At 42.8% G+C, this 9,538-nt stretch overlaps 1 pseudogene; it reads left to right on the top strand.

Annotated features, from left to right (window-relative positions):
• The first annotated feature begins 1,207 nt into the window (after nucleotides 1–1,207).
• Nucleotides 1,208–8,274, top strand: LOC103634023 (uncharacterized; annotated as a pseudogene).
• Nucleotides 8,275–9,538: the final 1,264 nt, after the last annotated feature.

Below are 9,538 nucleotides of genomic sequence, written 5' to 3'. Positions count from 1 at the left end.
TAGAAATAAATGTATAAGTTGTAATAACAATAAAACAAAGACTATGTCACTCACTTTCCACTTGGCTTTATCAAAATCTGGGATTCTGGTGAAAGCTCTGGAGGATGGCCGACAAAATGTAGTTTTCTTGTTTTCCTTGCTTAAGATGATCTAGACCCGCCTGCAGACTCTCCACCAGCCCCAGAGTCCCCACCTCCTAAGTCTTCTCCATCGTCGTCTCCCCCTTTGGCCCTAGCGTCTCATGCAACTCCATCCCCTTCCTCCCCTCTCCACCCTACCTCCACACCCAGAGCTTGTTCTCCTCTGCATTGTCCTATACCGATTTCAACTCATTTGCATCATCTGATTAAAAAATATAGTCATCATGTATTAAATTAAATAATTTAACAAGTAAATTACAATGTGTTGATCGTGTGGCGGCAATGTGCCAACACTCTACATTTCCACAAAGAAGAACTAGTGCCCTAAAACACTAAGTCATTTCTCCTCAAACTACCCCTCATCCCTAGCAAAATTTAAGCTATGGATTTCATTTTCTTTGAAATCATGTATTAACAAGAATAAATTAGTAATCCAAATATAGAGTGAAATAAAAAATAATATAAATACATAAATAAACACAAAATGTCCACAAATCATATTTTCTCCCTTCGCATGCTTGTTCACTGCCGTAGTGGTGTTATCCTGAGGAGGTTGGATTTGTTTGGCTTTGCCTTTCTTGTCATACAAAGCCTTGCCAAGGCGAGCCACTTCTTGCCTTAATTTCTCACTTTCCTTTGCAACCTCATTCGAACATGTTTCTATAACAACATTCTCAACAAGAACTTGGTTGCAGGAGTTAGAATAATCAATTAAATCAAAACAAGAAGTAGAAGAATCTTTTTAATGATTTCATGTATTTCAACTAAAGCTACCAATGTTTTTTAGCTTAGTCGTCAGGGGCGGACCCACAGGTGGGTCCAGGTGGGCCACGACACACCCTAAGCCATGCCCACCAAGACCTCACCCAGCCCCATTAGCCTCTTCACGATCCAGCGTTTTGTGTTTGCTTCGTCTTCTGTTTCCACTATCCACACGGAGAACGAATGGGAGAGAGGATCATGCAGCTTTGGCGTTTTGCTTGACAGTTCATCTTCCTTCATGCTCCACGAGCAGGAGATAGGGCACCGGCGAATCGACGAGGACGATCGCGTCGCCGTCTCGCGCTATGGCGCACCGCTCGCCCGCTCCTAGCCCGAGCGCCATCCGCCGCCACCGAGCCATCAGATGTCTACGCGTTGTGCCGTCGTCGTCGGCCGTCGAGACGCGCCGCCACCCGCCATCGTGCCTAGCCAGGCCAGCCCTGTGCGGCTGCGCGCTAGAGCTCCCACCTCCCAGCTGCCACGCGCATCACGCGTCATGTGCCTCGTCCTGTACTCCTTTCGTTCAGCAATAGCCAACAACAAGCATCGCCTCCAACACAGGTATATCTATTTTTTATTGTTGATTTTACATTAGATAGAATTCTTCAGCTGGTATATATAGATTAGATAGAATTTTATATAAAATTTTATGTTGTGGCACACCCTATACAAAAATACTAGGTCCGCCACTGTTAGTCGTTAGCTCATTATTGTGTATGCTAAGAATTTACATTTTCTCTAGCAAGTTTTCAATTGCTTCTTGAGAGCTAGCTAACTTAGACTTAAATTTTTCATTCTTTTTAATAAGATCATCATCAGTAGCTGAGGATGGAGCATTAGACTCTAATTTCTTAATTTTAGTTGATAACTCACAATTCAAATTTGAAAATGTTTCAAATTTTTCGAGCAAACATATATAATCATTATGAGAGCTAATCAAATTATTTTCAAAGTTTTAAGTTGACCTTTTGTTTGGAGCATACAACCTCAAAAAAATTAATGGCTTCCGCAAGCTCATCTAAGGAGGCTTTCCCTCACCTTCACCATCATCACTATTGCTATCATCACTAGAGGATGGAATACTCATTTTACCTCTTGCCATAAGGGACTTGCGTGATGACCGTGATAAACGTGATGAGGATCAGTGGCTACGTGTCCTTGGAGGTTCATCTTCGTTTGAAGAGTCATCCCAAGTTTTGACACTTGTAAGCGCCTTGCCTTTGCTCTTCCCCTTTTTGGGTTCGGCCATATTTGAATAGTTGTCCCTGAAGTAGCCCTTCTCTCCGCATGCGAAGCATCCTCTATTTCTTTGCTTTTTCCTGTCAATGTTAAAGAGAAGATCCTCAACCTGCAGAGGCACACTTATTAGATTAATCTTGCAGATCATCCCCATTACCTTTCTAACGTGTCAAATTGTTTCTTCATCCTCGGAGGATGATGTTGATAGTTGATTATCATCATCATCATCACTTTCTTCTTCCTCTTCTTCACTTGAGGAGCTTGGAGTGGGAGCCTTTTTCTTTCCCATGTTCTTTTCATCACATGAAAAAGCATATGGTCTCGAAGAAGTTGGCTCCTCTTGTCGACCCATTTTTTGCGACATCTCAAATACCGCAATTTTTCCAATCACAATGGTCGGGCTCATTTGACTCAAGTCCTCCATGTTGTGAAGAACAGTTATGATGCTCCCATATTTTTGTTGTGGTATTAGGAAGATAATCTTCCTCACAATGTCTGCATCACCTAGCTTATTAATGCCAATAGAATTGAGCTCATTGATGATTAGATTTAAACGAGAATACATGTCTCTAACAAGCTCATTTTGTTTCATGGCAAAAGAATTGTACTCATTTAAAACTAGGCAATGTTTTTGCTCACGGACATTGGATGTGCTGTCATGGAGCTCATGCAATTTTAGTCTCATTAGAAATTTTTAATGTAAAAAACTTGATTGAAAATTTCCATGCTAAGAGATTCATACAAGCAATTTTTGGCTTTAGCATTCAAATAAATTTCCTTTTCTTCACTCATGGTGAGCTTCTCGTAATTTTTAGGTGGTTTCATCTTGTCACGAGTGACTCTCCAAACACCTAGATCAATAGCCTCTAGTTAACAAGCCATTCTAGCACTATGATATACGAAGTTAGTGCTATCGAAGTGTGGTGGTCTATGGGTATCCATCCCCTTACTCTAAGAAACGTCAGCTCGATTAGCAGTGAAGCTAATACATTTCAAATGAGTTAAACCAGACTCTGATACCAATTGATGGAAACGGTGACGCCTAAGAGGGAGGGTGAATTAGAACTTCTAAAAATTCTCTCTAAACTAGGCCATAAATAAATCCCTAGAGCAAAACCTATGCAAAATAAATAATCTAGAGTGTGCAAACTAGGTTTTGTTTAAGTGTTGCTATCTCTACTACAAAGACTAAGTTTCAATCTAAATAATCTAAACAAAAAGACAAGATTGAAACTTAAATACTTAATGTAAATGTGAAAGGTAAAGAGCAAGGTAGAGATGCAAACTCTCGTGGATGACATCAATATTTTTATCGAGGTATCCGGAACTACTCAAGGTCCTGACTAATCCTCGTTGGTGCTCCTACGCAAAGGGAAGCCCATGCGAGGGCCAAGTATCTTGGTCAAGTAACTCCATAGAGAGCCGCGAGCCTTCTCGATGCGCAAGTGGTGCTCCGCTTGCGGCTCCTCTTGGATGGTCTCCGCCGTCTCCACTATCGAGCTTCTGACCGAAACGTCACGGGCCTTGTTTCCTCCGGTACACGGTGGTGGCCGTGACACAAATTCGGTTGTCACGGTCTCGCAAGACTCTCGTCCCACTCGGTACAATTACAACGGCTCGCACAAGAGCCGAGGGGTTGTGTGATTTTTCGAAATTCACTCAACTAACTAGGATTCACCTAGAGCAAGCGCTAATGCGGTCTAACTAACCTAAACACTTCACAAAGCACTTACGCTAATCACCAAGTGATTCTATTAAGCACTTGGGTGTTTGAGCACTTGGAAATATCTATGCCTTGGTATGTTGCTTGGGCTCCCACCCCTTCAAATGGTCGGTTAGGGGTATTATAGTCTTCCCCCTCAATTATAGTTGTTGGACAGAAAGCTGTTGTTTCTGTCGACGGGTGCACCGGACATGCACTGTTCATTGTCCTGTGCCCTAGCCACGTCAGCCGATTGTTGGGGTCTACAGCAGTTGACCGTTGGATCCGACCGTTGCCAGACTGTCCGATGCACACCAGACAGTCCGGTGCTACAGCCTGAGGGCACCTGGTTGCGGGCCCCTCTACGTAGACCGCCCGGTGTCCCACCAGATAGTCTAGTGCACACCGGACATGTACTGTTCACTATCCGGTGCGCCACCAGTGCGCTGGCTGACACCCCACTTCTTGGATTTCTTCGATGTTTCTTTTAGGCTTCTTTTCCTCTTGAGTCTTGGACTTCTACACATCTTTTATGTCTTCTTTTGAGGTGTTGCGTCCTCAATGTCTTAGTCCAATCCTCTTTGCATCCTGTGAACTATAAAAACAAACACTAGCAAACACATTAGTCCACAAGGTTATGTTGATCATCAAACACCAAAATCACTTAGCCAAATGGCCCGGGGTCTATTTTCCTTACAGTCTTCATCACGACCTTCATGGAGATTATCCAAAATTGTGCTTGGTCTCAGTTGAGAGTCCATCTCTAGCTCTTGCCACCATTTTGAGATACTAATAGAAGACATATTTCTTCACAACTTTACACCAATTGAAGAAGTTTTCTTAAGTTGATACCAGTTGGAATGAATTCTTGTATCTCATAATGTCACCTGGAGAACACTCTTCAAGACAAGAGATAACATTAAATTGCACAAGCTGAGGTTTCATAACTAGTAACCATTTTGAATGTGGAAAACATATAGATCACTAATTACAAAAGCTCATAAACATGGACTAAATTTTCTCCCTTTTGATAGAGCATACAGATGTATATATGAAAGAACATATGCACTTTTAATTAATGAAATCCAAACGAGAGAAGTTAAGCCAATTATGGAGAGTAGCTACTCGAGGGTAAAATTGTAACCCAAATAAGAATAAGAAACAGTTTTACCGACTTGGATTGAGTTAGCGTAGCGTACCCAAGAGAAACTTATCCTCTTCAAAAGACCACAAATTCACTAGAAGAAAATGTTAGTCTCAACGACTCAAGACATATAATGAGCTCCTCCTCAATATATGCATCAAGTACTCGAATTACTTGTAAAATGCACTTGATTCAATTAAGAGTCTTAGAGGAGTTCATCATATATCTTAGGTCAAGGCCTAATATATTTGCAACAACTGAAATTATGCTAAGATCTCATACCAATTGAAGGTACCAATTGAGATGAAACCTTAGAGTTCTTTGCATGAGGGACACATAAGATCTTGATAGAAACAATTAGTCCCAAACATTGAAGGTATGATTTAAACTTCCTTTTTGTATACACATGGGAATACACATAGTACACCATATGTTAACAATGTGAGTTCAAAGGAGAATTTATATCATCTCTTAGTGAAACATAGCATGTTGTACATAAAGAATGAATTTGAAAACTTAAACTTAAAGCATGCTTATTGTGAGTCTCAAACCTCCCTTCCTTTACGATTTCTTCCTTCCTTTAACAATCATCTCTTGATTCTTGAAGTCACTTGGAAGAACTTTGATAAGACACTTGAAAGAAGAGCATTAGTAGAATAAGGGAAAGTTTGACAAATGATGATCCTTGGATATGAGTAATGAACAAATCAACATTTATAAGACATAAAAGTATAAATTAAATTCCTTTAAGTTAGCACATATGTTGATGGAAATAATGCATCATTTAACAGTTTTAAAGACAAAATAGGAACTTAACCTTCATTTTAACATTTCTTTCCATAGACTAAATTATTACCAATTGAAAGAATGCCAATTTAAAGGGACTACTATTGATTAGATACTAAATGAGAAGAATAGTACACATACCTTTGCCTTTTTCATTATGTGACATATTTCATATGATTGCTAGAGGCACTTCCAAATCTTGCTTCTGGTGAAGAGAAACCATTAAGCTTGTGATTTAACCAATTTAGTGACCACAGTATCTCCTTATGGATTTTTATGAAATAACTCAATCAAGAGATTGCATTAGTAACATAAGCTGCGTCATGAGTCATGAACAACTCACCGCCAATAGTTGTAAACTTCAATCTGGGCACTACCTGTACTGCTGGATGGAAAAGTAAATTTGTAGTGGGTTGGGTCTTCTCTAACTTTTTGTTTAGAAAGTGTCAAAAAATTCTCACTGATGTGATCCTTTTCCTTATTTTCTTTTCTATTTTGTATATATGCATATATGAGATTTGGAAGGGATGTAATCTATGTGAACATGATTTTTTGGTATTTATATATCAGATTTGAAATTAGATCTGAATATATATATATATATCGTTTAGGGCTAGTTTGGGAACTTTATTTTACCATCCCAATGGATTCCTTTTTTCCAAGGGAAAATGAAATAATTTCCCTTGGAAAAATTGAAATCCCTTGAAAAAATGAGGTCCCAAACTAGCTCTTAGCCTTTACCATGTTTGGTTACAGCAGTCCATGTTCGGGAAAAATTCCATGTTTGGGAAAATGAGGTTCCTAAAATAAAAAAAAGAGTTTACCAAACTAGCTCTTATTTGTTTGCTTCGTATTAAAGCCGATTGTTTGGACTGTTGCAGCTGCAATCTATAGAGACAAAAATATTATAGGAGCAGTAGAAGACGATATAGATTAAAGCCAAACAAACAGATACTGCACTTCTCCTTTACCATTATGATGATCTATAAGAAGATCATTATGATGTTTAAACTCCATTACGGCTTGTTCGGTTAGTTCTCAATCCATGTGGATTGAGTGGGATTTGGTGGGTTTAAATCCCAAACAAGTCAAAGTTCTTCTAATTTTTTTCCTATTCTATTCAATCCATGTATAATGGGAATAACCAAACAAGGCCTTAGATGATTTATAAGAAGACCAAAATATGCCTTACCACTGAACTGCACTTCTCCTTTACCATAATGATTGTACGGAAGGATTAGACCGGAGAATTAATGGGGTGTTTTGTTTAAGGAATGAACTAGTCCATCGTCTTCTCACTCCTCACTATTTTTGTTTGGTTTGTGGAATAGAATGAGTTGACCCATCACCATCTCATTCCTCATAGTTAGTTAGCTAGTAATAATATGAGGAATGGAGTCATCCCACTAAATCTAAGGAATGAACCCATGATGCACCACCTTAATCTCTACTACTATTTAAGACTATAGTGTAGGCGTTCACGGTGCACGGTTCTGCCCCCTCCCCCCACACCCCGCGCCAAGGGCAAGGGCACCGATTTGGCAAAGTCCACCAAGGTTTCCAAGACGGGCGCCAAATCTGAGGCTGTCGTCTGGCTCGAAAGGCGAAGATACCACCAACGGCCAATTCGACCGCGGATGTCGGTGCCAAGCCGACCAAATCAGGCAAGAAGGCGTCGGTGCTTGCCGACGCCAAGGCAAAAGCCAATGCGACCGTCGTCAGCAAGGAGGAGTCAGCGACGGAGGTGGGAGGTTAAGGAGGACGTGGTGTTGACCAAGCAGCCAGAGGAAGGCACCAACGACCTCATCTCCGAGTTCCGGGACCTGCCCAGTCGACTGCATGAGACGCTAATGCCGGACCTGGCGCGCCTCTCGCAGTACTCCAAGGCGTTCCTGTCCGCGGCGAACGCCGGGATCGCTAACAGCGTGCGCCTGATCCTCAGTGGTCGCCTCCACGGTATCAGTGGCGGTGCTGCTGGTGCTGCCGCTCTTCATGCTCACCGCGCTGGTGCGGCGCATGGGCCCGTACCTGCCGCTCCACCGGTGCTGCTGCTGGCGCAGACGTACCTTGCCATCTACTTCGCGACGCTCGCGCTCACCGCGGCCGCCACGGGGTTGGAGCCGCTGCGCTTTGTCCACGCGGCCTCCCCCGCCGCCTACGCCTAGACGCAGCCGCGCAGTCACTCGGCTTCATGGCCTACCTCGTGCTCCAGATGGTGGACCTCGTCGCCGTCTTCTCAGGCACCGCCTCCCCTGAGGACGACGGCAACGGGGACGCCGCCAAGGCCCTCGAGCTCGCGCAGATGGTGGTCGGCCTCGCCGCTGGCGTGCACTACTACGCGCGGTCTTCCACCATGCCGCGGCAGGGGCTGCGCCCCGCGCCAACTGGCGCGTGTACGCGGCCTGCTTCGCAAATCGTGTGCGCCTGCGTGAGCCGAGAGGAGGAAGAAGGCCTACCTCGCGGGCATCGACCGCGCCGCCGAGGAGTGGAAGAACAGCTGAGCTGATCGCGTCGGGAACAGAGAGAGGGAACTTCTCTGGGAGAAAAAAATCCCAATACGGTGGTCGGTGGAAGCCCAATTGCCCATGTGCATGAACGTAACCCAGAATTTAGGAAGAAAAAGGAGGGTATAAAAGTAAAAGAATACGGGAGCAAGCTGTGACTTTCCTTTCTTTCTTCCCTTTTCTACATTTATTATTTATATAACATGTTCCCCTTAAATGCATAAATAGGGTGTTTGGCCAAGGAAAGAGGTTGTCCATCATTTTCTTACTCCTCATCTTGCTCATCAACCATGGTTGTTCTTTTTTCCTACTTTTCGCGCTCGCGCAGTTCGACTACCTCATCCCACCGATGGGGATGGACAAATGCAGCGCGAATGGACAAGTGTAGCGCGAACAACATGGACAGCGACAACGTACACAAGACGGACATGGTGATGAACGGGTTGCCCATCAGTGTGTACGCATCAGAGACGTTGGGGTGTGCGACGGCCATGTCCACAGACGGTTGATTAGCAAGATTCTCGGGCGCATTGGGGATTCACCGCTGATCAGGTTCGGCACATACACATGCGACGCGTGTGCCGTGTCGGGCACGCTCAAGTGGGACATGGCCACTGTCATGGAGTACAAGGGCCTACCCCTACAGCAGGTCGTCGACTACTATGTCAGGGGCACGATGCAGAATATCTGAAGACAACTATTATCAATAATTAGCCAATATAAACTATTTACAAATCTTTACTAATGTTTACAAAATAGCATATCCATATATCATTGTTTTTGAGAAAAAGAAGTTGGGGTATTAGTATTGATACATCGCGTATCCATAGAAAATCTCGTAATTGATTAATAACATCTTGTTGACCACAAGTGTAGCTATTAGACAATATATAAGTTTATATATGAACATGTATGGTGTTTAGTTGCTTCTTTTACTTTGTTCTAATTGATGGATAAAAAATGAATGAGTCTTTCCTCCTTTTCCTCCTGTCGGGAGAGTACATCTCATGAAGTTATCCAAAATTAATTACTATTAATGCTTTTATCAGCAGTGTTCGTGTACCGTCGCAACGCACGGGCAACTAACTAGTTTGGATGATATAATTAATCAAACCAAACACTCTATAAATCACGTTGCGCACGCTCGTCATGTCAGTCATTGTATTTCAATTCCCTTGCTGTTCGTGCAGTCAAGATTTTTGTAGACCGAGTAACAAATGAAATGGGATTTGCATTTCAAGGTCTCGTGCTGCGCCGTGGT

The sequence above is a fragment of the Zea mays genome, chromosome 7, assembly GCF_902167145.1.
Source record: "Zea mays cultivar B73 chromosome 7, Zm-B73-REFERENCE-NAM-5.0, whole genome shotgun sequence".
NCBI classification, from domain to species: Eukaryota; Viridiplantae; Streptophyta; class Magnoliopsida; order Poales; family Poaceae; genus Zea; species Zea mays.
The sequence above is the reverse complement of the archived record's forward strand: the minus strand, read 5'-3'. Positions and strand labels throughout refer to the sequence as shown.